The sequence below is a fragment of the Pleurodeles waltl genome, chromosome 6 (genome assembly GCF_031143425.1).
Source record: "Pleurodeles waltl isolate 20211129_DDA chromosome 6, aPleWal1.hap1.20221129, whole genome shotgun sequence".
Lineage (NCBI taxonomy): Eukaryota > Metazoa > Chordata > Amphibia > Caudata > Salamandridae > Pleurodeles > Pleurodeles waltl.
In genome coordinates, this window is record NC_090445.1 from 136,910,999 (window position 1) to 136,937,968 (window position 26,970).

Below are 26,970 nucleotides of genomic sequence, written 5' to 3' on the forward strand. Positions count from 1 at the left end.
TCTCACAAGTGGGTGGTTTGCCCACTGTACCATCCTGGGGAGTGCAAAGCCACAGTCTCTCAAGTCTCTACAGTGGGTGGGTTGCCCACTGAACCATCCTGGGGAGTGCAAAGCCACAGTCTCTCAAGTCTCTACAGTGGCTGGGTTGCCCACTGTACCATCCTGGGGAGTGCAAAGCCACAGTCTCTCAAGTCTCTACAGTGGGTGGGTTGCCCACTGTACCATCCTGGGGAGTGCAAAGCCACAGTCTCCCAAGTCTCTACAGTGGGTGGGTTGCCCACTGTACCATCCTGCGGAGTGCAAAGCCACAGTCTCTCAAGTGGATAACAGTCTCCAATGGTTCTGGAGGGGGACTGGTGCCTAGAGTGCTTCATCCTGTTAAGGACAGACGTAGTGGATGCATGTCTCCACTGGTTCTGGAGGGGGACTGGTGCCCAGAGTGCTTCATCCTGTTAAGGACAGACGGAGTGGATGCATGTCTCCTCTGGTTCTGGAGTGGGACTGGTGCCCAGAGTGCTTCATGCTGTTAAGGACAGATGGAGTGGATGCATGTCACCACTGGTTCTGGAGGGGGACTGGTGCCCAGAGTGCTTCATCCTGTTAAGGACAGACGGAGTGGATGCATGTCTCCACTGGTTCTGGAGGGGGACTGGTGCCCAGAGTGCATCACTCTCCCCGTGATGGTCCCAGTTGCGTCACTGCCCCTGCCGCTCATGGGCTAACGGTGCTTGAGTTGGCGGTCCTTGCCCTGTTCAGCGGTGCTTGCCCTGTTCAGCGGTGCTTGCCATGGCGGTCTTTGCCCTGTTCAGCAGTGCTTGCCCTTTTCAGCGGTGCTTGCCATGGCGGTCTTTGCCCTGTTCAGCGGCGCTTGAGTTTGAAGTTTCTGACATGTTCAGCGGTGCTTGCCTTGTTCAGCGGTGCTTGCCATGTCGGTCTTTGCCCTGTTCAGCAGTGCTTGCCCTGTTCAGCGGTGCTTGCCATGGCGGTCTGTGCCCTGTTCAGAGGTGCTTGCCCTGTTCAGCGGTGCTTGCCATGGCGGTCTTTGCCCTGTTCAGCGGTGCTTGATTTTGCAGTTTCTGACCTGTTCAGCGATGCTTGCCATGGCGGTCTTTGCCCTGTTCAGCGGTGCTTGCCCTGTTCAGCGGTGCTTGCCATGGCGGTCTTTGCCCTGTTCAGCGGTGCTTGAGTTTGCAGTTTCTGACCTGTTCAGCGGTGCTTGCCATGGCGGTCCTTCATTGCCCAGCTGGGCTGGGGCTGGCGGTCCTTCATTGGGCAGCTGGGCTGTGGCTGCCGGGGATCTCCTGGGCAGCTGGGCTGTGGCTGGCGGTGGCCTCCTGGCCACTGACGATGGGGCTGCCCTCCTGGGCACTGACTCTGGCGGTGGCCTCCTGGCCACTGACGATGGGGCTGGCGGTGGCCTCCTGGGCAGTGGGGATGATGGCGGTCTTCTCCGCCGTGCTGCTCCTCCCAGACTTTGGCGATTTCTTCTGCCCCTTCCACACCTTGGGAGGAGTCACAGCTGAGTGGACACTCCCCCCGGGACCCTTGTGAGCGGCTTCGCTGGCTGGAGTCTTCCCTAACTCCCGCCGGGCACTGTCCAGCTTCTGGTGCTTCACAGTGGGGGGACTGGCTGTGCTGTGGCTCCGTGTCACACTGGCTGCCCTGGTGCCCGGTGCACTCCACATACCTCTAATAACAGGCACCACTGGTCCCGGAGATTTTTTGGCTGAGGTGCTAGTACGGGACCTATGAATTGGAGGGGGGGTGGGAAAGAGGTCAAGCTTGGTCAGGAAAAGTTTCTTAGGAACACTGGGACGGGTAGCTGGAGGGGGTCTGGGAGTGGAGGAAGAGGAGGTGGTTGTAGGAGGTGTAACTTTTGTGGCTTTGGGTGCAGGTGCATGCGCTGGAGGCTGTCGTGAGGAGGATGTATGTTGGGTGGGTGTGTGCCTGCGTTTGTGTACTTTGGGAGGGGGCATCACAGACACACTGGGAGAGGACACAGGGGACGTGTAAATGGTAGTGGGGGTGGTGAGTGCAGGTGAGCGGGGTGTGGTGGTGGGTGTGCTGGTCGGGACCTAGTGGCTGTAGTGGTAGTGCATGCAGGTGAGAGTGTAGACGAGACTGGGAGGGAGGAGGGAGACGACGACGAGGGGGACACAGTGGAGGCAGTGGATGTTGCTGTGTCTGTATGTGTGTGATGCTTGCGTGAGTGCCTTTGGGATGTGTGGTGCTTATGTTTGCCTGAGCTTCCCTTGTGTGTTGACGTGTGTGCATGCTGGTCTGATGGTGTGCTTGGGATAGGCTGGGGTACAGGGGATTGGGTCTGGGTGGAGGAAGGTGGAGGGGGGAAGCTAGAGACAGGGACAATGGCTGCCATCAGTGCTGAGGCCAGAGTTTGCAGGGTTCAATGAAGGGCAGCCTGACCAGAATGAATGCCCTCCAGGAATGCATTGTTGTGTTGCAATTCCCTTTCTACACCCTGGATGGCATTCAAAATGTTAGACTGTCCAACAGTGAGGGACCTGAGGAGGTCAATGGCCTCCTCACTGAGGGCAGCAGAGGTGACAGGGGCAGGGGCTGAGGTGCCTTGGGCGAAGGTGATGCCCACCCTCCTGGGTGAGCGGGCACGGGGCGAAGGCTGAGGGGCTGCTGGGAGGGCGGTGCTGGTAGGGTGGGGTGGCGGCTGTACCTGTAGAAGTGGAGGGCACAGATTTTGCCACCACCACAAGGGAGCTCCCATCGGAGGACGAGTCCGTGTCGCTGGCTGCAGATCCTGTGAACGCCGTGGAGCTCCCCTCGCCCTCCGTCCCACTGGTGTATTCAGAGTCCACGGTGTGGCCCTCCATGGCCATGTGGGATGCAGCTCCCTCGTGCTCCTGTGCCACTGTACCTCCGCCTGATGATGCTGATGCACACAAGAACAGGGAGACCACAAAAAGGGGGGGACGACAGAAGAAAGACTGGTTGAGTGCATTGCTTACCGCTACCGTTGGCGGACAATACAGACACAGCAGCCCCCTGCACTACGCCGCGCTGTTGGGCTCTACAGATGCAGTACCTGGGATATGGCCTACATGGCTATGGTGGACATCTGCACACATAGATGACACAGGGGCATGTATACCTGTACTTGGCACTCTACAGAGGTGGGGTGGAGTGCCACATGGCCTGCATTACGGAGGGGCCTAGCCTACGGAACTCGCCCTGGCCTAGGGGAACCCACAGCCCTCCTCCCCCACCCAGACACCTTCACTGCGCGCAAAGTCCGCAGAATTATGTTGTAAGCACCCCCTTGTGTCTGCTGTGATGCCCTCAAGCGCCCATCCAACTCAGGGTAGGCCACCGCCAGGATCCGGAACATCAGGGGGGTCATGGTGCGACGGGCACCCCTCCCACGTTGGGAGGCCATCCCCAGCTGAGCCTCCGCCGTCTTCTTGCTCCAGCGGCGAATGTTCTCCCATCTTTTCTGGCAGTGGGTGCTCCGTCTGTGGTGGACCCCCAGGGTCCGGACGTCCTTGGCGATGGCACGCCAAATATCCTTCTTCTGGTGGGCGCTGACCTACATGAAATGTACAGGGGAAGAAGATAAGTCATAAGCAACTGCACCGTCGAAGTGAGTGCATCCCAAGCCTTGCCATGTGGCACATGCATTCACAGTCCTTCATGCTCGCAGAACTCTGCCCCCTTCCTTCTTACAACCAGCCCTCTCCACCCAGGCATAACCCATACAACTTGCACCCTATGTACTCACCTGTTGGTCTGGAGGACCGTAGAGTAGCGTGTACTGGGGGAGGACCCCGTCCACGAGCTTCTCCAACTCCTGTGCAGTGAAGGCTGGGGCTCTTTCCCCAGACGCACGAGCCATTGTCTCTTCCAGACCGAGGTCACAGCAGCACTTGCAGTATAGGTCCTCTCCTGTGGAAGATCAGGTATCGAGTGATTCAACAGATAGAAAATGGCGGTCACGTCCGCGGCTGTGACGTCCGCGGCGGTGCGTATCATCACCGCCGGCGCACTTCGTCATTGGCTCCTGGGACCCATAGGGTTCAATGTTAACCAATGCAGCATTGCGCCGCGGTCTTCGTCCACCTACCGCCACGGTGTACAACGCCAGCGCAGTTACCTCACATCCCATTGTCCCAGTTTAGAGGTCAGGCAGCCGCCATTTCAGGGGCCCACATGGCTTCATTTCAACTGCGTCACACATACCGAGGCCTAGACTCAATACACATACAGGCAACTTTTTGGATTATGTTTCGTGTTCTGTGTAGACTGTGGGTACATACCTCTGAGTTGTTTGACTCTGTGGTTGCTGTTGTCCTTCCTAGGCACCGTCCGCTGGTACTAGTGAGGAGATGGCGGAATCCTCCGGTGTACTGACCACTGGTGGACCTGTTGACAATGGAGGAGCGACATTTAATCATCACCTACAGGTTTGACCGTGCCACAATCCAGGAACTGTGTACCCAGTTGGAGCCTGACCTGATGTCAGCAATCCGCCATCCCACAGGGATCCCCCTCAAGTGCAGGTGCTATCAGTGCTCCATTTCCATGCAAGTGGGTCATTTCAAACAACAGTGGCCATGACATCAGGGATGTCCCAGCCTATGTTTTCCAACGTGTTGTCCAGAGTGTTGTCTGCCCTGCTGAAACACATGCGGAGCTACATCGTTTTCCCTCAGGTGGAGGATTTGGCTACAGTTAAAGGTGACTTCTATGCCCTTGGACATATCCCTAACATCATAGGTGCCATTGATGGGACCCATGTAGTTCTGGTCCCCCCCCACAGGAGTGAACAGGTGTACAGGAATCGGAAGAGTTATCATTCGATGAATGTACAGATGGTATGTTTGGCAGACCAGTACATCTCCCATGTAAATGCTATGTTCCCTGGCTCTGTGCATGACGCCTACATCCTGCGGAATAGCAGCATCCCTTATGTGATGGGTCAACTCCAGAGGCACCTGGTGTGGCTATTAGGGGACTCTGGTTACCCAAACCTGTCATGGCTACTGACCCCAGTGAGGAATCCCAGGGCAGAGGAACGCTACAATGAGGCCCATGGGCAGACTAGGAGGGTGATTGAACGCACCTTCGGCCTCCTGAAGGCCCGGTTCAGGTGCCTCCATATGACAGGTGGTTCCCTATTCTACTCACTAAGGAAGGTGTGCCAGATCATCATGGCCTGCTCTATGCTTCACAATCTGGCTTTGCGACGACAGGTGCCTTTTCTGCAGGAGGATGGTCCAGATGACGGTGTTGTGGCAGCTGTGGAGCCTGTGGACAGTGATGAGGAGGAAGCAGAGGAAGAAGACATTGACAACAGGGACTCAGTTATTCAGCAATATTTCCAATGACACACAGGTGAGAACACATTCATGCCTACTACAAGTACTTTCACACTTCTACCTCTATCCTGTCTGTCGATTTCAACCAGTATATGGTAACTGAGTTGTACATTTCCATTACATTTTCACAGGTGTGGTTACCAACGTGTGTCATCTGCTTAGATTCCTCATGGACTTGAGATGTGTTACATAGGTATGTTGACATTACATTTGAGAATGGATTTTTTCACTGTCATTGCTAATACACATTTTCATAATCACAGACTGTAGGAAAGTACCATCTTGCCTGGCATGTTACCCCCATATTTCACTGTATATATGTTGTTTTAGTGTATGTGTCACTGGGACCCTGCCAACCAGGGCCCCAGTGCTCATAAGAGTGCCCTGTATGTGTTCCCTGTGTGATGACTAACTGTCTCACTGAGGCTCTGCTAACCAGAACCTCAGTGGTTATGCTCTCTCTGCTTTCTAAATTGTCACTAACAGGCTAGTGACCAATTTCACCAATTCACATTGGCATACTGGAACACCCTTATAATTCCCTAGTACATGGTACTGAGGTACCCAGGGTATTGGGGTTCCAGGAGATCCCTATGGGCTGCATCATTTCTTTTGCCACCCATAGGGAGCTCTGACAATTCTTACACAGGCCTGCCACTGCAGCCTGAGTGAAATAACATCCATGTTATTTCACAGCCATTTACCACTGCACTTAAGTAACTTATAAGTCACCTATATGTCTAACCTTCACCTGGTGAAGGTTGGGTGCTCAGTTAATTAGTGTGTGGGCACCCTGGCACTAGCCAAGGTGCCCCCACATTGTTCGGGGCAAATTCCCCGGACTTTGTGAGTGCGGGGACACCATTACACGCGTGCACTATACATAGGTCACTACCTATGTATAGCGTCACAATGGTAACTCCGAACATGGCCATGTAACATGTCTAAGATCATGGAATTGTCACCCCAATGCCATTCTGGCATAGGGGAGACAATTCCATGATCCCCCGAGTCTCTAGCACAGACCCGGGTACTGCCAAACTGCCTTTCCTGGGGTTTCACTGCAGCTGCTGCTGCTGCCAACCCCTCAGACAGGTTTTTGCCCTCCTGGGGTCTAGCCAGGCCTGGCCCAGGAAGGCAGAACAAAGGACTTCCTCAGAGAGAGAGTGTTACACCCTCTCCCTTTGGAAAAAGGTGTCAGGGCTGGGGAGGAGTAGCCTCCCCCAGCCTCTGGAAATGCTTTCTGCACCAGGAGCTCTGAAGAAATCTCCTGTGGGTCGACGGAATCTTCCCCCTGCAACCGCAGGCAACAAAAGACTGCATCACCGGTCCTCTGGGTCCCCTCTCAGCACGACAAGCGTGGTCCCTGGAACACAGCAACTCTGTCCAAGTGACTTCCACAGTCCAATGACTCTTCAGTCCAAGTTTGGTGGAGGTAAGTCCTTGCCTCCCCACGCTAGCCTGCATTGCTGGGTACCGCGTGATTTGCAGCTGCTCCAGCTCCTGTGCACTCTTCCAGGATTTCCTTCGTGCACAGCCAAGCCTGGGTCCCCGACACTCTAACCTGCAGTGCACAACCTTCTGAGTTGTCCTCCGACGTCGTGGGACTCCCTTTTCTGACTTCGGGTGGACTCCGCTTCACTCCTCTTCTAAGTGCCTGTTCTGGTACTTCTGCGGATGCTGCCTGCTTCTGTGAGGGCTCCCTATCTTGCTGGGCACCCCCTCTGTCTCCTCATCCAAGTGGCGACATCCTGGTCCCTCCTGGGCCACGGCAGCATCAAAAACCCTACCCGCGACCCTTGTAGCTAGCAAGGCTTGTTTGCGGTCTTTCTGTGTGGGAACACCTCTGCAAGCTTCTTCACGATGTGGGACATCCATCCTCCAAAGGGGAAGTTTCTAGCCCTCTTCGTTGTTGCAGAATCCACAGCTTCTACCATCCGGTAGCAGCTTCTTTGCACCCTCAGCTGCCATTTCCTGGGCATCTGCCCACTCTCAACATTGTCGCGACTCTTGGACTTGGTCCCCTTGTTCCACAGGTACTCAGGTCCGGAAACCCACTTTGGTTGCTTTGCTGGTGTTGGTCTTCCTTGCAGAAACCCCCTATCACGACTTCTGTGCTCTCTGGGGGTTATAGGTGCACTTTACACCTACTTTTCAGGGTCTTAGGGTGGGCTATTTTTCTAACCCTCACTGTTTTCTTACAGTCCCAGCGACCCTCTACAAGCTCACATAGGTTTGGGGTCCATTCGTGGTTCGCATTCCACTTTTGGAGTATATGGTTTGTGTTGCCCCTATACCTATGTGCTCCTATTGCAATCTGCTGTAACTTTACATTGCTTGCATTACTTCCTTTTGCTATTACTGCATATTTTTGGTATTGTGTACATATATCTTGTGTATATTTGGCATCCTCATACTGAGGGTACTCACTGAGATACTTTTGGCATATTGTCATAAAAATAAAGTACCTTTATTTTTAGTATATCTGTGTATTGTGTTTTCTTATGATATTGTGCATATGACACCAGTGGTATAGTAGGAGCTTTGCATGTCTTCTAGTTCAGCCTAAGCTGCTCTGCTATAGCTACCTTCTATCAGCCTAAGCTGCTAGAAACACCTCTTCTACACTAATAAGGAATAACTGGACCTGGTACAGAGTGTAAGTACCCCTTGGTACCCACTACAAGCCAGGCCAGCCTCCTACACAGACTGACTCCAGATTGTTTTGTGCTTCAAGGGTGTTTATTGAAGTGCTAAATATTGGAGGGGGGTGGTAAAATGGTGATGGGTGATGGTGGAGGAATGTCCATGGCAGGGTCCAGTCTATTAGTCTCATAGGTGCACTGCCCATATGGGCATAGGAAGTGGAGCTGGGGCAGTTCCAATATGGACAGGGTTACAAAATGGGACAGTGGGATGACAATCAGGGTGGTCTCATTTCTTGGCGGGGTCTTGGCATCGTGCTCTGTCCTGCTCCTGGATCTCAGGGAGCACTTGCGGGTGGTTCTCCGTCTGCAGGGGGTGGGGTGCTGGTGTGGTGGTCCTGTGGCGGTGCCTCCTGTCCACTAGCGCCCACGGAGGTGGTGGGCAGTTCATCGTCCATGCTAGTGTCAGGGGCCCCTTGGAATGCCACGGTGTCCCTCCTGGTGTTAAGTATCTCGTTCAGCACCCCTACGATGGTGCCCAGGGCTGTGCTGATGGTTCTGAGTTCCTCCCTGAAGCCCAAATACTGTTCCTCCTGCATGCGCTGTGTCTCCTGAAACTTGGCCAGTACCGTTGCCATCGTCTCCTGGGAGTGGTGGTAGGCTCCCATGATGGAGGAGAGGGCCTCGTGGAGAGTGGGTTCCCTAAGCCTGTCCGCCCCCTGTCGCACAGCAGCCCTCCCAGTTCCCCTGTGTTCCTGGGCCTCCGTCCCCTGGACCGTGTGCCCACTACCACTGCCCCCAGGTCCCTGTTGTTGTTGGGGTGGTGGGTTATCCTGGGTTCCCTGTAGTGGTGGACACACAGCTGATTGATGTGTCCTGGGTACGGAGGTATGGGCCCGCTGGGTGGGTGCTGTGCTGGTGTTACCAGAGGGTGGAAGGTCTGTGGTGGCCTGTGACTGGGTGTGGGGAACCGACTGTCCCGAGGCCCACGATGGTCCGGGCTGGTCATCAGGATCCAGTTGGACAGAGATGCTGTCATCACTGTGGGCCTCTTCTGTGGGTGGGGTAGAGATGTCTGGACCCTCCTGTCTGGTGACGTTGAGTAGTGGTCCTACAGGGGTATAAAAGCATGATTATTGCATCTGTGTGTGTCATGGTGTGCAATGGGTGGGTGAGCGTGTACCCCAGTGCTAGCATTCCTGTGTGGGGGCTTGTGTGATGATGGTTGAGGGGGGTGTTATGGGTATGTGCAGTGGGCATGCTTTAGTGATGGGTGTCCATGCTTTGTTGTGTCATGCAGGGCTTGGTGTTGGGATAGGTGGTTTGTGTTAGTAGTACATATGTGAGGAGTTGGAGTGATAGGGGAGGGGGTAAGGGTGGGGGTCTGTGATAGCATGCAGGTAGGGTGGGGGATATGATAGTTAAGATTTGACTTACCAGAGTCCATTCCTCCACCGACTCCTCTGAGGCCCTCAGGATGCATAATAGTCAAGACCTGCTCCTCCCATGTTTTTAGTTGTGGGGGAGGAGGTGGGGGGTCCGCCGCCAGTCCACTGTACCGCAATGTTGTGCCTGGAGACCACTGAACGCACCTTCCCCCGTAGGTCGTTCCACCTCTTCCTGATGTCGTCCCGATTTCTTGGGTGCTGTCCCACTGCGTTGACCCTGTCGACTATTCTTCGCCATAGCTCCATCTTCCTAGCTATGGAGGTGTGCTGCACCTGTGATCCAAATAGCTGTGGCTCTACCCATACGATTTCCTCCACCATGACCCTGAGCTCCTCCTCCGAGAACCTGGGCTGTCTTTGCCGTGCTATGGGGTGGTGTAGGTGATGTGTGGGGTGGTGCATGTGGTGATGAGTGTGGTGATATGTAGTGGTGTGTGGTGTTTTGTGCGTGGAAGTAGTGTGGGTGATGGTGTTGTGTGCCTCTGTATGGTGGGGTTGTCTATGCTGTGCTGTCTCTCTGGCCTTCATCTAAATTTTTGGTCGTAAGGGTTTGTGGGTGATGTGGGTGTGTGTTTTATATAGTATTGATTGTGTGGGAGTGGTGTGTGTATGTGTCTCAGGTGTGTGTATTTCGAATTGTCCAATGTGGCAGCGTTTTGGAGATGTGTGTGTATTTTGAGCGCGGCGGTGTGTACCGCCAATGGAATACTGCCGTTGAAAGACCGCCGCATGGATTCGTGGGTCGTGATAGTGTGGGCGTATTTCTGTTGGCGTGACGGTGGAGGTTTTGTTTTCGCCAGTTTATCACTGACCTTTGGTGTGGCGGACTTGTGTGGGTGTCTGAATTTTGACAGATTCCGAAATGTGGGCCATAATAGCTGTGGCGGAATTCTGCGGCCGCGGTGGTGTGTTGGCGGTCTTCTGCCCAGCGGTAAGCGGCTTTTACCGCCAATGTTATAATGACCCCCTAAGTCTTTGTTATCACCAAGATTCATCAATTAAAGCCAGTACTGGCTCCCAAGCGTCCTTTACATTTGCAGATTAACTCATAGAGCACATTTGCATTTTCAGGCATCAGCACCCTGGCAGGAAGTGGTTTCTGTCTGCTTGGCTTTGGTTTCACAGTGCAGGACACTCCATGAATGGCACTTCAGCTGAAGCATTTACGATATCGGAATTAACCATCCCAGTGACAGTTGTTTTACAAAAAGTAGGACAACAGTTTTTCATAAATCCTTTTTGTGCTGACAGTATGGATGGGGAGTCGCCCCCCACAGATTGAAGACCTCTGTCTTACAGGTTGGTAGTCAATAGTGGTTAACACATCATCCAAATTGTTCCATTGATGTCGTAGAAATGAAAGACGGACGACAACGTTCATTTTAGTGAGGAGTGCTTTTTTCCAGTTCTATGTTACTTCCAAGCTTTCAGTTAGAAAACATGTGACATTTACAAGTTTTCAGTCCTCTTTTGAGACACTTAAATGCTACATGTTTGACACTTTGAGAGACACTTCATTACAAATTGAACAAAGCAGTTATGTCCATGTAAAAAGATATAAAAATCCCCTTTTTAGGTCCCGCCTACCAGACAGCACAAGCTACCAGTGGCAAAAATACCTATTATAAACTTTGGGGGTAGAACCCGCCCATTGCTTATATTTGGGTGGCTTTACTGTCACTTTCATTTGCTTGCTTTTCACTTGTTAGCCTGTGTGGGATTTCCACCTTCTTCTTTTGTCTGACTGTTATGATGTAAGTTGCCAATGGTTCTAGAGTGTAAGGAGCACAGTGTTCAAGGAGAGACAGTTGATAGCTGGCTTTCAGGGAGAACCGACTCTAGGTTGTGTGCAGGAATAAACTTCTTTGGGAAAGGACGGGATTGCCTGCGAGTAATCTTTACAACCGTTACAACAATTTGGAGATGATCAGAGAACCATGGTGTGAAGCAGCGGACCTATCTTGGAAAAAGATAATTACACACAACCTGGGTGAACCGTATACTCAGATGGTTTGGTGTAAGCCATAACTTCTTGACTACGATCAACTTAGGATCGTGAAAGGTACTGGAATCTTTAATTATAATTTCAAAGCACATTTTATGTTCCGACTTACCGAGATGTTGGCTGTGGTTGCGAGCTTAGCAAGGCCACAATTGTAGTTGCACGCTGTCACTGCTTGTGAGCCTTCTGTGCTGTGATAATTCATTACATGTGGCATAAAAGAAGGGCAGCACATCAGCAATAATGCGTGCAGTGAACAATCATATTTACGGTGATTTGCACACCATAACGTGCAGATAGAATAGGAGTCACAGTGATTTGCACACCTATTTAAAGGATTTGATATTCAATTAGAAATAGTGAACAATGGTATTTACGGTGATTTTCACATCATAACATCCAGATCCCATTGGAGTCAGAGTGATTTGCAGACCTACTTAGAGGATTTAATATAAAATTATGTACACAATAAGATGGTTATAGTTGTTCAAATCGTAGCATTACACAAGTCAGTATTACAAAGCGGCAAAGTGAGATAAACACTTGTATTGATGCGTTCACAGGCCATTGAGGAAAAACACACAACTTTATAGTGACATAGTACGGTTAATGGTAGATTCTGGTTCTATGTATACCATTGCCCCAGAAAAATTTCTTAAGTCACAATGGAAGAATGTAAAATTGTTACCCAAAGACATAAATCCAGATGGATACCAGGGTGAGACGAATGAAATAGTAGGTTGCATGGAAGGTGTCATAATGTTATGTAGATAATTTTGAAGAAGAGTGCAATCCCAGAACAACACAAAGTGAAACGTGTACCATTAGCTGTGAGAAGTGAAGTTAAAAAGTTGTTGGATGACATGTTGAAAGAGGGCATTACAGAACTCATAGAAACATCTCCACGGATATCACCAGTAGTAATTACACAAAAAACAGATCAACGTTTAAGATTTTGTGTAGATTTAAGATCTTTAAATCATAATGTGTTTGCTGACACTTTTCCACTACCAAACATAAATGAACTACTGTCTTCCATAAAGGGAGGAACATTTTTCTCTAAATTAGATCTTAAAAATGCATACCGCCAGGTGACAGTACATGAAACATCTAAGCAATACACAGCGTCATTACAACTGAAGGCACATATCAGTTCACTCAGATGCTTTTTGGGTTGATTTCTGCTGCAAGTGTCTCTCAGAGAATGATGGCGCAGCTTCTAAATGGTGTGGAAAACGAGGTCTTCTTTCAGGACGACATTCTTGTTTTTGGAGAAACAGTAGGTCAACACAATCTTGTGTGAATAAAAGTTTTTTAAAAGTTGGAAGAAGCAGGATTAACGCGTCAAGCGAAGTGTGCATTTTTTGATGTCAGCAGATTGATTATTTGGGTTACTCCATTACAGAAGGGGGAATTCAACCCAAAAGGTGTTTAGTGGAAGCTATCACATTGGCCCCTTGCCCTAAAGACAATGATCAATTGAGATCGTTCTTAGGGCTAAAAGAGTACTGTGCAAAATTTGCACAGACATTTGCAGAAAAAAACCTGAAGATTTGAGAAATATGATGAGGAAAGTGTGTAGGTTCATGTGCGATGATGAGCAACCAAGGTGTTTTGACAGGATAAAAGGTGACATTTGTGAGGCAACTATTTTGGCAGCATTTGACACTTTTAATCGGTGTTGACAGTCGATGCAAGTGCTTATGGAATAGGAGCAATATTGTCATAAATGCATGGGAGAACAGAAAAAACGGTTGCACTTGAATAAAGCTCATTGACGCAGGCTAAACAAAACTATTCCGTTATTGAACGGGAAGCATTAGCTGCTGCTTGAGAAGCCAAATATTTTTGTGTGTACCTATGGGGTACAAAATTCACACTGAGGACTGATGATAAGCCCCTAATGAAGATACTGTTACCTGGAGGGGCAGGAAAAGAGTCATCTAGGCTTGCACAGTTAGCAGCCAGATTGCAAGAATATATGCGTTCAAGGTTGGCAGAATGTACAAGCAGACTGTTTGTCTAGAATGCCTATGAGTAGGGCACATGTAGGAAGTTCTAATGACACAAAATAAGATGAAACTGATGGAGCAGTGGCATTAGTACAAAATGCAATGGGGCATTTACTGTGCAAGAATGGGAAGAAGAAATGGAAGCAGATGCAGTATTAGCAGTGGTGAAGAAAATGATAAGTGAAGGAGCTGTGAGAGAGAGAGTGATACCTTTAGCTGCATGACCATATTTCAAAATTTTCGATGAACTAACTGTGTATGGTCAAAATGTTATAATGAGGAGCAACCAGTTTGTACCACCTCGAGGTTTAAGGTCAAAACTGATTAACATGTCTCATGAAGGACACTTGAGACAAAGTTCGACAAAGAGAAGGTTGAAAAAAGAATTTTGGTGGCCAGGTTTAGATGAACAAGTGCCTAGTATTTAACAAAAGTGAGAAAAGATTAAGGGCCAGATGTATCAAAGCTTTTTGCATTCGCAAACGGTGCGAATGCCCGTTTGCGAATGCAAAAAGCCCTTTCAGAAAGTATCAAAGGCATTGTGAATGCAATTTTAAGGAATCCCTAAAATAGCGATTCCTTAAAATTGCGACCCTTTTTAGAGGGTCGCAAATTGCGACTCTCTAAATAAGACATCGTAAATATGGAATCCTTATTTGCGATTTCTAAAGCACATGTATGAAGCAATTCCTTAATGCGAAATGGGCATTAAGGTATCGCTATTACCACCAAGTTGAACTTGGTGGTAACCATGTGCAAATTTAAAAAATGAATTTAAAATGCATTTTAAAAATTTATATGTAAAGCACACATGCCTTTTTGGCATGTCTGCACTTTACATGTTGTTAAAAAATTTTTGGGGTGCAGCAGAGGGGGCCTTAGGCTCCCAGCACTCTGGACTTTGCATTTCCCAAAATTGTGAATTCCAGCTAGGAATTCGCAATATGGGACATGCAACATATTCGCAAATATGGGCCGACAGGCCCATAGATGCATTTGGTGGGCCGGTATCGCAATTTGCGATTCGGTAATAGCATTTGCGATTTTTAAGAAATCGCTATTACCGAATCGCAAAAATTATACATTGCATTTTGCGATTCAGAAATAGCGATTTCTTAAAAATCGCTATTTCCGAATTGCAAAAGGCTTTTTTCCATAAATGTTGGAGGTAAAGTTCATGAAGGACATATAGAGGATCCTGGAGCACTGTGACATACAGTTTGATTAGATTTTATTGGCGCTACGTCTGAATTGTCTATTGAAATGAGGTATTCATTAGAAATGGTAGATGTCAATTCCAAATGGTTAATAGTAACGTTTATGAGAGAAGTCACCATAAAGGCAACCATCATAGAACTTGAAAAACGTTTTGCAGAAGAAGGTGTACAAATGGTAGTTATTACGGATAATGGCACACAATTGACATAATCTGAGATGGTACATTTTCTGGAGTATTTAGGAGTAAGACATTCATGTACTTCTATTTACAATCCTTAAAGCAATCGAATAGTTGAGAGGGCTAATAGATTGAATAAAGAAACAAAACAGATGGCATTAACTAGTCAACGTAAACTGAGGAAAATGATATGTGAAATGGTGTGTGCATATCGCACAACAATACACAGTGTTACACAAAAATGCCCTTTTCAAGAAAAGAGAGGACGAGTACCAGGTACCAAATTAATATTGGGATGGTTGAAGGAATGGGTGAGTACAGGTGATAAAAGCATGTGGGAGAAAGTTCATAAATCAAGCAGAAAAATTGAGAACAGTGATTGGATCAAAATAAAGTCAGGATGAGTATAGTGTGGTCTCTATAAATTAAAAGGACGTCTACATGTGGATAAAGTTGGTAAATTCTTTGTTGTGGTTGAGGTGGGTAAAGGTGGAATTTAAGAAATGGTGCTTTTTATCAAAAAGGAGGTGAGTGTACTAGAGAAGTAAGTGAGGAAGGATATTCAGGAGTAATGCTTGTGAAAGATGAGGAGTTTGGTAAATCGGTAAATTGAAGAAGATCCAATGATGAGGATGACAGAGCACCTAAGGTTGGTTTTAATAGTTTCACATTCAATAATATTGAGTCAAAGATTGACCCTTTTTCATGTGATGTCACAAAAGAATTCAGAATTCTGAGACCACCTTCATATTTCAAAGAATATGTAAGATCATAACATTTATTTCTTAATATACTTTGATTATTGAGAAATATGTTGGTGGTTATGTGTATCTTGTATTTTATTTGAAATGGTTTAAATTAATATTCTCAATGTATTAATAGTTTTATTTGATAAAGGAAAGGAGATGTGTTACGATGTAAGTTGCTAATGGTTCTTGAGTATAAGGCGCATGGTGTTCCAGGAGAGACAGTTGATAGTTGGCTCTCATGGAGGACCATTTCTGTGAGTAATCTTTACAACTGCTACAACACTGACCCTTATCTGGAGCATGGACAGATTACTTGTGTCCTTCCACTGCTTGCTTTTCAAGCACTATGTTTCCTTTATGGTTAAGCACTCCATTAGAGTGCATGTGTTTTCCAGTTGTGTCTCTAATGTACACCTCTTCTCAATCTGCATAGTTCTCTGTCATCTGTGTGCTCTTCTCAGTCTCTTCATGTTACACTGGCCCTTGTCATGGACTTTGCTTTTTTGTCCATGTGGTTACCCCTGGCTGCTCAACATATATAATTCTCGTTCATTGCTTTTCCTCTCCACCACCACCCTCTGTTTTGCTTTTGCCCCCACTTTCTGTGTTGTTTCCCTACACTTGCACCCTCTGTGTTGTTCCCTCACATCCGTGCCACCTTAGTTGTCTCCCCCCACCTGTGTCCTCTTTGTTGTGTCCCACCACCCTTGCCCTATGTGTTGGTCCCCTTCAGCCAAGCCTTCCATCTTGTTTCCCCCATTGGCATTCTTTGTGATGCTTCCCATCACCCATGTCCTTTCTGATGCTTCCTCCCCATGCCCTTCATGTTGCTCCCTCTACCGTACTTAAAAAAAAATACTTTATCTATTTACTAATCTAACTTAGTAAATAAAATAAAAACACATGTATCATTTTTTAGGCACATGCAGTTGTGGTACATGCACCTACAAAATGACTTAACTATGTCATTATATCGCCTTTTTTTGTTTTCTTTTGTCATGCTGTGCAGCATTGGGATGCGGGGCAGCAAGGCTAAAAACCAAAGGAGAGACTATGAGGAGGTGACAGACCCGAATCCCCACTTACCAGGCTGGACGGGCATCCAAGGAAGGCCGTTGGTGAATGGCGCCAAAACCTCGGAAGAGAGAAGAAACGCTGTTAGACAAGCATTGGCAAAACCAATAGGTCTAGCATGTGCAATAGGTATTGGATTTGTCAATGTGTTGTAGCCATGTTGTGCACCAGCATGGCTGTTGTTCAGCATGGCTAAAAGATAGCGGCATAGCAAAGAGTGGAGTATCATAGAGTGGAATGGCGAAGAGTGGAGCAGAGTGTTGTAGAGTGGAATAGCAGAGAGTTTCACATATAGGAATGACATAGTGTGGAGTCACGTAGAGTGGCATGCACTAGAGTGGTATAGAGTGGAGTGGACTGATGTAGAGTGCATTTGCCTAGAGTGTTGTAGAATATAGTGGCATAGAGTGCAGTGGCATTGAATTCAGTGGTGTACAACACAGCACTGTGGAGTGAAGTGGTGTATATTAGAGTGGTGCAGATTTGAGTGGCACAGATTAGAGTGGCACAGATTAGAGTGGCGCAGAGTGCAGTGGCAGAGTGTAGTGGCACAGAGGCAGTGGCATAGAGTGCTGTGGCATAGGGTACAGTGGCATAGAGTGGTGCAGAGTGGTGTGGCAAAGAGTTGAGAGATGCAGAGGGCAGTGACAGAGTATAGTAAAGCGGCATAGTGTGCAGTGGTATAGAGTGCAGAGAAGAGTCGAGTCACATAGAGTACAGTGGAGTATGGTGGTTCAGAGTAGAATAGCATAGAGTGGTACAAAGTAGAGTATAGTACCATACAGTGCAGTAGCATAGACTGTAGTATCATAGAGCGGCATAGTGCAGAGCAGAGTGGTGTATAGTTCAGTGGTGAAAAGTGTTGTGTTGCAGAGTAGAGTGTCAGACTGCACTGGAGAAGAGTGGAATAGAGAGCATAGAGAGTAGAGGCATTGAGTAGAGTGTTGCGGAGTATAGTGCAGTGGCATAGAGTGCAGTGATAGGGTGCAGTTGTGGAGAATGTATTGGCGTAGAGTGCAGTGGCATAGAGTGGAGCATAGTTACGTAGAGTGCTGTGACACAGAGTAGATTGTTTCAGAGTAGAGTGAAGTGGCGTACAGTAGAGTGGTGCAGGGTAGAGAGCAGTTGCGTAGAGTGGCATAGAGTGTAAAGGCGTAGAGTAAACGGAAAAGGAGTGCAGAGTTACAGAGTAGATTAGACTGGCATACAGTGGATTCGCATAGACTGGGGTTTAGAGTTGAGTTTTACAGAGTAAAGTGCATTGGCATAGAGCATATTGGCGTAGAGTGCAGTAGTAGAGAGTGCAATGTTGCAAAGTGTTGTAGAGTGCTATAGACTGTCATAGAGTACAGATACGTTGGGTGGATTTTTGCAGAGTAGATTGGTGTGGCCTAGACTGAAGTGCTGTAGAGTGTAGTGGTGAAAAGTGCAGTAGTGTGGAGTAGAGTGCGAAGAGTGCATTGGCATAGAGTAGAGTAGGACAGGGTAGAGTATAGAGGCATAGCGTGAAGTGGCATAGAGTGGAGTGGCGTAGAGTGGAGTGGTGCAGAGTGCAGTGGAGAGGTGCAGAACACAGTGCAGTGGTTTAGAGTGATGCAGAGTAGAGTGGAGTGGCATAGCGTATTCATGGTGTGGTAGCACACTGCCATGACAGACAACCCATTTTCAATTAAAATGACCATTACATTTGCAGAGACATACAGTTTTACTATTAAAACTATACAATGCACAGATTTAAATGTATGGAAAAAGCATTACCTAGTTTATTGACTTGTTTTGATGATTTTCAAGGATTTGTTTCCAACACGCTTAAAAAACAAGAACAAACGTGCTGCGTTTGTGTGTTCATAATTCTGATATATTATGAAATACCTACACAGTTCATTTAAATGTTGTTCTACACTAGAAAAAAACTTTCATACCTCCACTATCCAGCAAGATTCTCACATAAATCCTCTCACTTTGGAAGTTAGAGAAAGTAAACAAGTGCCCTTTAAAGATAGCAGCTGCCATTTGTCATAGGTCTTTGAATGCACAGCAAATGTAACAAGATAAGAACAAGATTGACAGCTGTATTTACAGAAAGGGAGAACTCTGAAGGATTCTGTGAAGAAGGTTTTGGCAAGGGAAGGACTGAACTCAAGTTGGCCAGCCTAAAACAAATAAAGCCAGCAAATGGAAAGCAAGAAAATGTGAGTTATAAACCACAAATGGCAAGCAACGGACAGAATGCATTCCTAGGTCAACTTTCTAAATGTCCCCAGGATGTCTTTAGCATAGGATGCAACTTAAAAAGGGTAGGGTTAACCAGGGGCGTGGAATTTATTAAAATATCTACTTGTCTATGGGATAGGTTGCTTCTTAAATCTACTTGTCCTATAAAAATATCTACTTGTCCCTTTGGTGCCATGTAGGGCAGCAACAAATTATGGGAACAATCTCATTATGTAAGAGCTCTGATAATAGCCTCTCTGATTATGCCATAGCTACTACAATCGTAAGGCTTGAATACTTGTAATATAGCAATTTCTTTATTTTGCCAACTTTCCACAGATCTACATACTGGAGCTGGAGGAAGCAGTAAGCAATAGTTCCAGGGCTGGAATGCCTTTGAGACTGCAAACCTAATAACTTGCATGTTTTAGGGATTTTCACCAGCCCTTCTCAAATCTTTTCCCATAATGAGAAAGGTTGGAAATTTAGGGCCAGATGTATCATCACGACCCATTGCGATTCGGTAATAGCGATTTTTAAGAAATCGCTATTACCGACTCGCAAAGGGCCATGTATCACATTTGCGAATCAGTAATAGCGATTTCTTAAAAATCGCAAATGCTATTACCGAATCGCAAATTGCGATACCGGCCCCATTCGCAGCTATGGGCCTGTTGGCCCATAGCTGTGAATTTTTTGCATTTCCAAAATTGCAATTTCTGAACCAGACATCGCAATTTTGGAAATGCAAAAGGCCAGGGTGCTGGGTGCCCAACGCCCCCTCTCCTGCACCCCAAAATCATTTTTTTCAACATGTAAGATACACACATGCCAAAAGGGCATGTGTGCTTTACATGTTCAATTTAAAAATGCAGTTTTACTGCATTTTTAATTTTGCACCAGGTTACCACCTGGTTGCATATCATGGTATTTTGCAAGTGCAAAATGCAATTTTTGGAAAAATCGCAATTTGTAATTTTTTCCAGCATAGCCTTGCGACCTGGAATTTGCGAATCGCAAATTGCGACTCGCAATTTCCAGTTCGCAACGCAAGAAATCGCAATTTTAGCGATTTCTTAATTGTGGTCTGCGAATGCATTTCATGCATCGCAGACCACTGTTTTGCACTCGCAACGGCCGAATTTACCGATTCGCACCGTTTGCGAATGCAAAACTTTTTCATAAATCTGGCCCTTACTCCTGACAATGGCAGAAGTAGAAGTTCTTCCAGGGTAGGGAAAAAAGTGGTTGGGGGAAAAGTGAACTTGTAAACGCTCAATAGATTTTCACATGAGCAAATTTACACATGCATATTTGAACATGCTAAAATACAGTTCACAAACATTTTCTAGGAGTACGATTTTCTGGTCTACTTCTGTAAGTTCTTGTGAATTAATGAAAGCCACTAATTCAAAGACATATACCATTGGTGCACTTTCGTGACTTTCTTTAAGAATTTTTGGGGCCAGATGTATGAAACTTTTTTGCAGTCGTAAACGGTGCGAATCGCAAAATTTGTCCGTTTGCAAGTGCAAAAAAGTGGTCTGCGATGCATGAAAGGCATTCGCAGACCAAAAATAATAAATCGCAATTTCTTTTTATTTTTTGCGTTGCGACCTGGTTTTGCGAGTCGCAATTTGCGATTCGGTATTTCTAGTAGGAAATTGCGAGGCGCAAATTGTGACTCGCAAAATCCAAGTCGCAAAGAGATGCATCAAAAAATTGCAAACTGCGATTTTTCGCAGAATGGCATTTTGCACATGCAAAATACCACTAACTGAAACCAGGTGGTAACCAGGTGCAACCTATATAAAGAGGCCCAGAATGCCTCAGACTCTTTTCAACAATGGCTGCACTCTACGTCATGGCGAGGAGGATGAGGATCTTAGCAGGTTTGAGGAGAGGGAGGAGGAGACAGGAGCGCATTTTCAGAGTGCGCATTACACTTTTTAACCTGACAGAGGAGGAAATATATGAGAGGTATAGGTTGAACTCAGCCATGATACTTGATCTGATAGCTGAGCTACAACCCATACTGCATCGCAGAACACTAAGGACTCACAGCATACCCACCCATGTGCAGGTATTATGCTCCCTCCACCTACTCGCCTCAGGGAGCCATCAAGGGGTCATAGCAGCAGCTGGAGCGGTCTCACAGAGTACATTCTCCAGATTTTTCAATGCATTTATCAACGCCATGCTGAGCAAACTACACTAGTACATCAGATTCCCCCACACCCCACAGGAAATACAGCAGACAAAAATTTTATTTTACCAGATAGCACAGTTCCCCCACGTCCTAGGTGCCATAGATGGGACACATATGGCAATTTGTCCACCATCAGCCACAGAGTATGTGTACCGCAACAGGAAATACCAACATTCAATGAATATACAGGTGGCATGCAATGCCTCTTACATCATTACTGATCTCGTGGCCAGGTACCCAGGGAGCACACATGATTCGTACATCTTTCGCCACAGCGGGATTCACAAACGACTGCTGGCTGGGGAGTTTGGTGAAGGATACCTACTATGTATTGTCACTCAATACAATGGCGCATTGATGGCGTGCTGATGTCAGATGGCCCACTTCTTATCATACCCTCTGTCCCTTCCAGGAGACAGTGCTTACGCAGTGCGCACCTACATAATGACGCCCTACCTCAATCCTGCAACACCAGCTGAACGGAGATACAAGGCAGCACACAGGGCAACCCGCAATGTGGTGGAGCGCACATTTGGACTGCTGAAGAGTCGCTTCCGGTGCCTCCACAAAAGTGGAGGGGCACTACAGTACAGTCCAGAGACGACATGTAGAATAGTGGCTACTTGTGCTATATTGCACAATGTAGCTACCACAAGGGGCATACCGGTAGAAATATGTGATACTGAATCTGATGAGGATGATGATCCCATGCCACCCCTACATCCAGCAGACAGGACCAGTGCAGCAGAGGGAAGGCAAAGGCATGCTGACATCACACACATCCATTTCAGACGTGAGTATAAATGACACAAACCCTCTGACAACTGTACCTGTAGTGAAATACATTTATTACCTTAAGTCAGGTAATGTTCGTGTGAGGAATAACAAAAAAAGGTTACGTGAGAAACTCAAAACAATGAAGGACCTGAGTAATGCACTATTACTTCATAGTGAAAACAGAAGTCCACTGGCAGCTAGAGTCATTTTTTGCACCCACGCACACCACTAGGGTGCCCACTTACATCACTGGCACCTCTAATGTCAGCCTCAGTGGCAGTGCTGTGCCTGGCACTGCGCCGTCTGGTGTCCAATGCTGGTACAGCTACACTGCTGAGGCTGGAACTGTCCTCAGTGCCCCCCAGTGCAAGCTCACTCGGAGTGGCTGCCCTTGGTCCCATAATGTGTTCGATCACATTGGTGATCTGCACCAGTCCATTCACCACGTCCCTGCTGCTGTGTGCTGCCTTCACTTGCGCAGCCACTGCACGACGGGCAATCAGTGCAGTTGAATTTGCCACCCTGTTAGATGAATGACAGAAGCTGCCAAACATGTTCCGAAATCTGCGCTCCTGTCTGCGCTGGCTCACCCTCTCATGGTGCAGCTCCTGGCAGAGTTCACGGACAGCACTTGTGAGGTCTCTGGTGTCCTGTGATGCCTGCACCTGTCCCTCACGCAGCTGTACTAGGTTGTTATTGAGGGAGTCAAGTTGGCGATGCAGGCCCACCATGTTGCGGTTATGTTTGTGCAAGTTTTTTTCTAATCCGAGGATCCTCTTATTTTGTAGGCGCTGCTGCTGCAACCTAGCAGCTTCCAGCCCACCAAAGACAGAGGGACCCTCACCTGCCTAATGCTGCTGTGCCCCGGACTCTGTCGCCATTATGCGTGGTGCTGTGGTCTGATGACACCTGACCTCCTGCATCTGGCTGCACCTGCCTGGTGCTGATGAGGAAATTGGCCCTTCCTGCTGCTCATCTGAGTTGTTGCTGAGCTCTGGCAGTGGCAGTGCCCTGGGCCTGCATCAGACAGTCGCAATGTTGAGGGACCCACTGGTGTTTGAATCGGAGGCCAGATGGGTGTCAGTCTCGCCTACCCGTGCTGATGCTGTGGCCGCTGGGCCTGGCCCACCTGCAGCGACAATATGCAGCATGCCAGTTATATATGTTACATTTACAGTCAGACCATGGTAATAAAGGTACAGCTACTTCTCTACACTGTGTTGTGTGTGTTGTGTTCCTCTGGGTGTCACTCTACTTAAATACATTGTATGTGCTACTTTTAGCTCTGGGTTGTGGACCGCCACTCCCGTAATGCATTGTTGTGCTGCTTCTAAGATGTGGACTGGACTACTTCTCACAATGTTTAACATTACTTGCTAATTCCTAAGGGGCTTTTGTGCATACACATATGGGGTTACAAAACAATAGTGCACTTACCTTGGCTGGTACTTGGTGTGCCGGAGGTGTTGATCTCTGTGACCCCTGTCACAGCTTCAGGGAGGAGTGTGGACTCGACTAGGTCCTCCAATGGTGTGGATGGTGCCTCTGTGGGTGGACCGCCTCCTGTGCCCCTGGCCTCCTGCAGTATCCTTGCCACCCTCTCCTTCGCACGGGACCGCAGGTCATTCCACCTCTTCTTGATTTCTTCAACGGAGCGCTGTGCCACTCCAATTGTGCAGATTTTTGACTGTATATCCACTCATAGTCTCCTCTTCTCACTCTCAGGCACCTGGAGTGAGCTTTTTCCAAAAAGGCGGTCATGGCTCCTGACCACCTGCTCAGTCAGCACCTCAAGCTCCTGCTTGCTGAATTTTAGCTTCTTTCTCCCTTCTCCTGTGCTTGGCTGGGGTGTCCATCCTTGCTCAGGTGTGCTGGCTCCTTCTGAGTGCTGCTCTGTGTGACTGGGCTGCTCTCTCTCAGGATGCTGGTTTGAGTGTGGCACCTGAAACTGCCTGGGATGACTCATTTTCTGCTGGGGATGTCATCAGTCTCCTCCAGGTGTGCCTTCTCGAAATTTCTCGCAATTTGCAATTTTGTACCGAATCGCAAAAAAATCACAATTTGCGAAAATGCAAATTGCGATTCAGTAAATGGGCCTCGCAAACCATAAATAGTGATTTTTAAGAAATCGCAAATTCTGAATCGCAATTTTGTTACATGGCCAATTGCGACTCGGAAATAGCGATTTCTTAAAAATCTCTATTTGCAATTCGCAAGGCCATTTTTTCATACATATGGCCCTTGGTCCCTAATTAGGTCCAGCATCAACAACGATATTTTGTTTTTATTAAACTTCTATCTACCTGCTTGCTTTACTATGAGTGATCACATTCTGCTCTTCACAAGGAACATATTGGCACACAAAGTAGTTTTGTTCAGTGCCAAGAACTACTGTGGCAATCAGTGACATAATGAAATTGGAGGGGCCCCCCTGCAAAAACTGTGGAGGGCCCCACCCTCCAGACTCACTCAGGGCAGGTGCTGTGCTGAGGGGGCACCCTAGAGGAGGGTGCAGGACCTTTGTTATGCCACTAGCGGCAATGTGTGCTTTTTGAGACCAAAAACCTTTTTTTTCCCCTTTTTGCCAGTGTTTGTTACAATGGTGAGGCCTGGCAGCTCCCACAACAATAAAGTGTTACAAAAGCCATGTCAAAACAAAACACGCATTGAGGAAACCAAAAGACTCACAAAAAATGTCAGATCAGTTGGCTTTGCTTTGCCAGTGCTTGTTTTTTCATGCTTCCCATAACTTTGATGGAAATGGTTACACTGGTTTTCCATTGGGAATATTTTTGGGAAATACTACCATGCATCAACACATTTTACTAAAGGACGCTTCAAAGAAATAGCACCAATAATTCCATGGTAGCGGAATTTTTTTTTCCTACTTGAGTTTTTTTCTGAACATTTTATTTTGAAAGCAAAGAATCATCACTCTTGCTCACAAGCTTCTGCAAACATTTGCATCTAATCTGAGAGCATTCTGGGAGCATTATACTTAGCATCATGTTGTTAAACTTTTCAAACATGTGTGTACACTTTGTTTTTTTTAATGGAACCACTGTCAGTAGTGCAGTGTGATTTTAAAACGTCTATTTGCAGCGCTCACCCTAATAATTAAATCTTTTCATTAATTAACCATAAATACAAGTTTGAACAGCATTATAACATGGCACAAATATTACCTTAACTGCAGAAAGTTCCCTTCTCTGTAAACTAGCACCCAAAGGGTTTGTGCTGCAGGGGGTTGGGCCTACTTGTCCCAAGGACAAAATAAACATGAAAACTTGTTGCCCTTGACCCCAAACAATATGTCCTGGAAGAAAAAGAACAGCAGGAAGAATTCCAGGACTAGTATGAGGGAGGAAAAGGGTCATCTTCAGTAGCAGGACAGAGAGGGTGATGAAACTGGGCGACCTCACACAGGAGGGGGTGGTGGTTGCCATTGGCCCATGTGGAGACACCCACTGCAACTCTTGGGGGTGAATGAGGCTCAACCACTGAAGAAAAAGTGAAACTGAGAGCAGGCCTGAGGTAGGAGGGTCCCACCATTGTGGTGTTAACCAAACCACATGCCTTTAAGTAGCTGCCCTTAAAAAGGCCTTTTATCATTGCCAATTTCCTAGTTTTCTAGGAAGTTAATCCAATCTGAATATACTGCTGCAACTTTCCCTAAAAATTCAGTTCCTTCGATGCAATCCTCTCAGGCTTTGTGAATGTACTCAGGATTGTACTAAAAGGGAAACACTACACCAAGTGCACTTATGGTGGGAAAGGGAGAAATAAAAATGGATAACTGTTGAGCCTAATGGTAAGTAACTAAGGCTAATATATTGATGTGAAATCCAGGGGCAGTGGAATAAAATGCCTATTTCCACTTTGTACCCTGTTCCACTAAGGGAAACCTAAGACTTCTCAAAAGCTAGAGAGCACTGGGTGTTTGTGACGGGAACCCGCCTGAGAGGCAGAGAAGAATCACGCTAGGGAGTAAGGGTTTAGAACACATTATAAGAGAGGGAATGTAAGGGGGGGGGACAGGTCATAAAGATGGAAGGTTTGCTCTCATTTCTCTTATGTTGTCTTTTCAATTATGTGAATATTCTCCTGTTTCTTGAGGGGCGCTGGTAGCAACCGCTAACCCGGACCTGGAGTGGAGAAAAGAGAAAGGATTCAAAGCCCTGACTGTACCACCCTAAACCTACAACCCAAGACATAGAGGACATATATTACACAGAAGCGTGACATGTTTTGGAAGAAACAACCAAAAGCCTTCCAAGCCTTATTTCCTACTGTCCCTCCACAGAGACATATTGGCTTTCCCAATGTTTGTGATGGAATGCACTGGAATAGAAGCAGCCTTAAACAACTGCACTGAATTAGAAGCTTCCTAAAGAGTTTATGCAAGGTCACAAGCCTATTCATTTTCTCACTCCACTCTACACCAGTACCCTTTATGCCAATCTACTCTGCATCACTTTGATCTACCCTGCAGCATACTCTACTCTACTGAACTTTACTGTACACCACTCCACTCTACTCAGAAAGAATCTACTGTACGCCACTGTACTCAGTGCCATTGCACTCAGCGCCACCGTACTCTGTGCCACTCCACCTTGCGCCACTTCACTCTACTCTGCACCACTCCACTCTACTCCTCATCACTGCACTCTACGCAATGCACTCTACACCACTTAACTCAAAACAAATGCACTCTATGCTACTGTACCCTATGCCAATCTACTATGTACCACTTCACTCTACGCCACTATAAATTAATCAGCAACACTTTATATCACTGCACAACACACCACTGCACTCTACGGCATTATACTCTTCTCCATTCTAATCTACTCTGTACTACTGTTCTCTATGCCGCGTCTCTCTACGCCACTCTTCTTGATTATGCAACTGAGGTGGCCTTTGCTTGTTTTCTAAACCAAACCATGTGCCATGGATGTATCTGAATGCAACAGAGTTGTTTTTGCCATATGATTTACCCCCTTCACTGCCAGGCATCTTCCTCCTCAGTTGCCAGGCCTTTTTTGGCTATTTGGGGAAGTTTGCGCTTAGGCCCTCATAACATTTTGTCCACATAA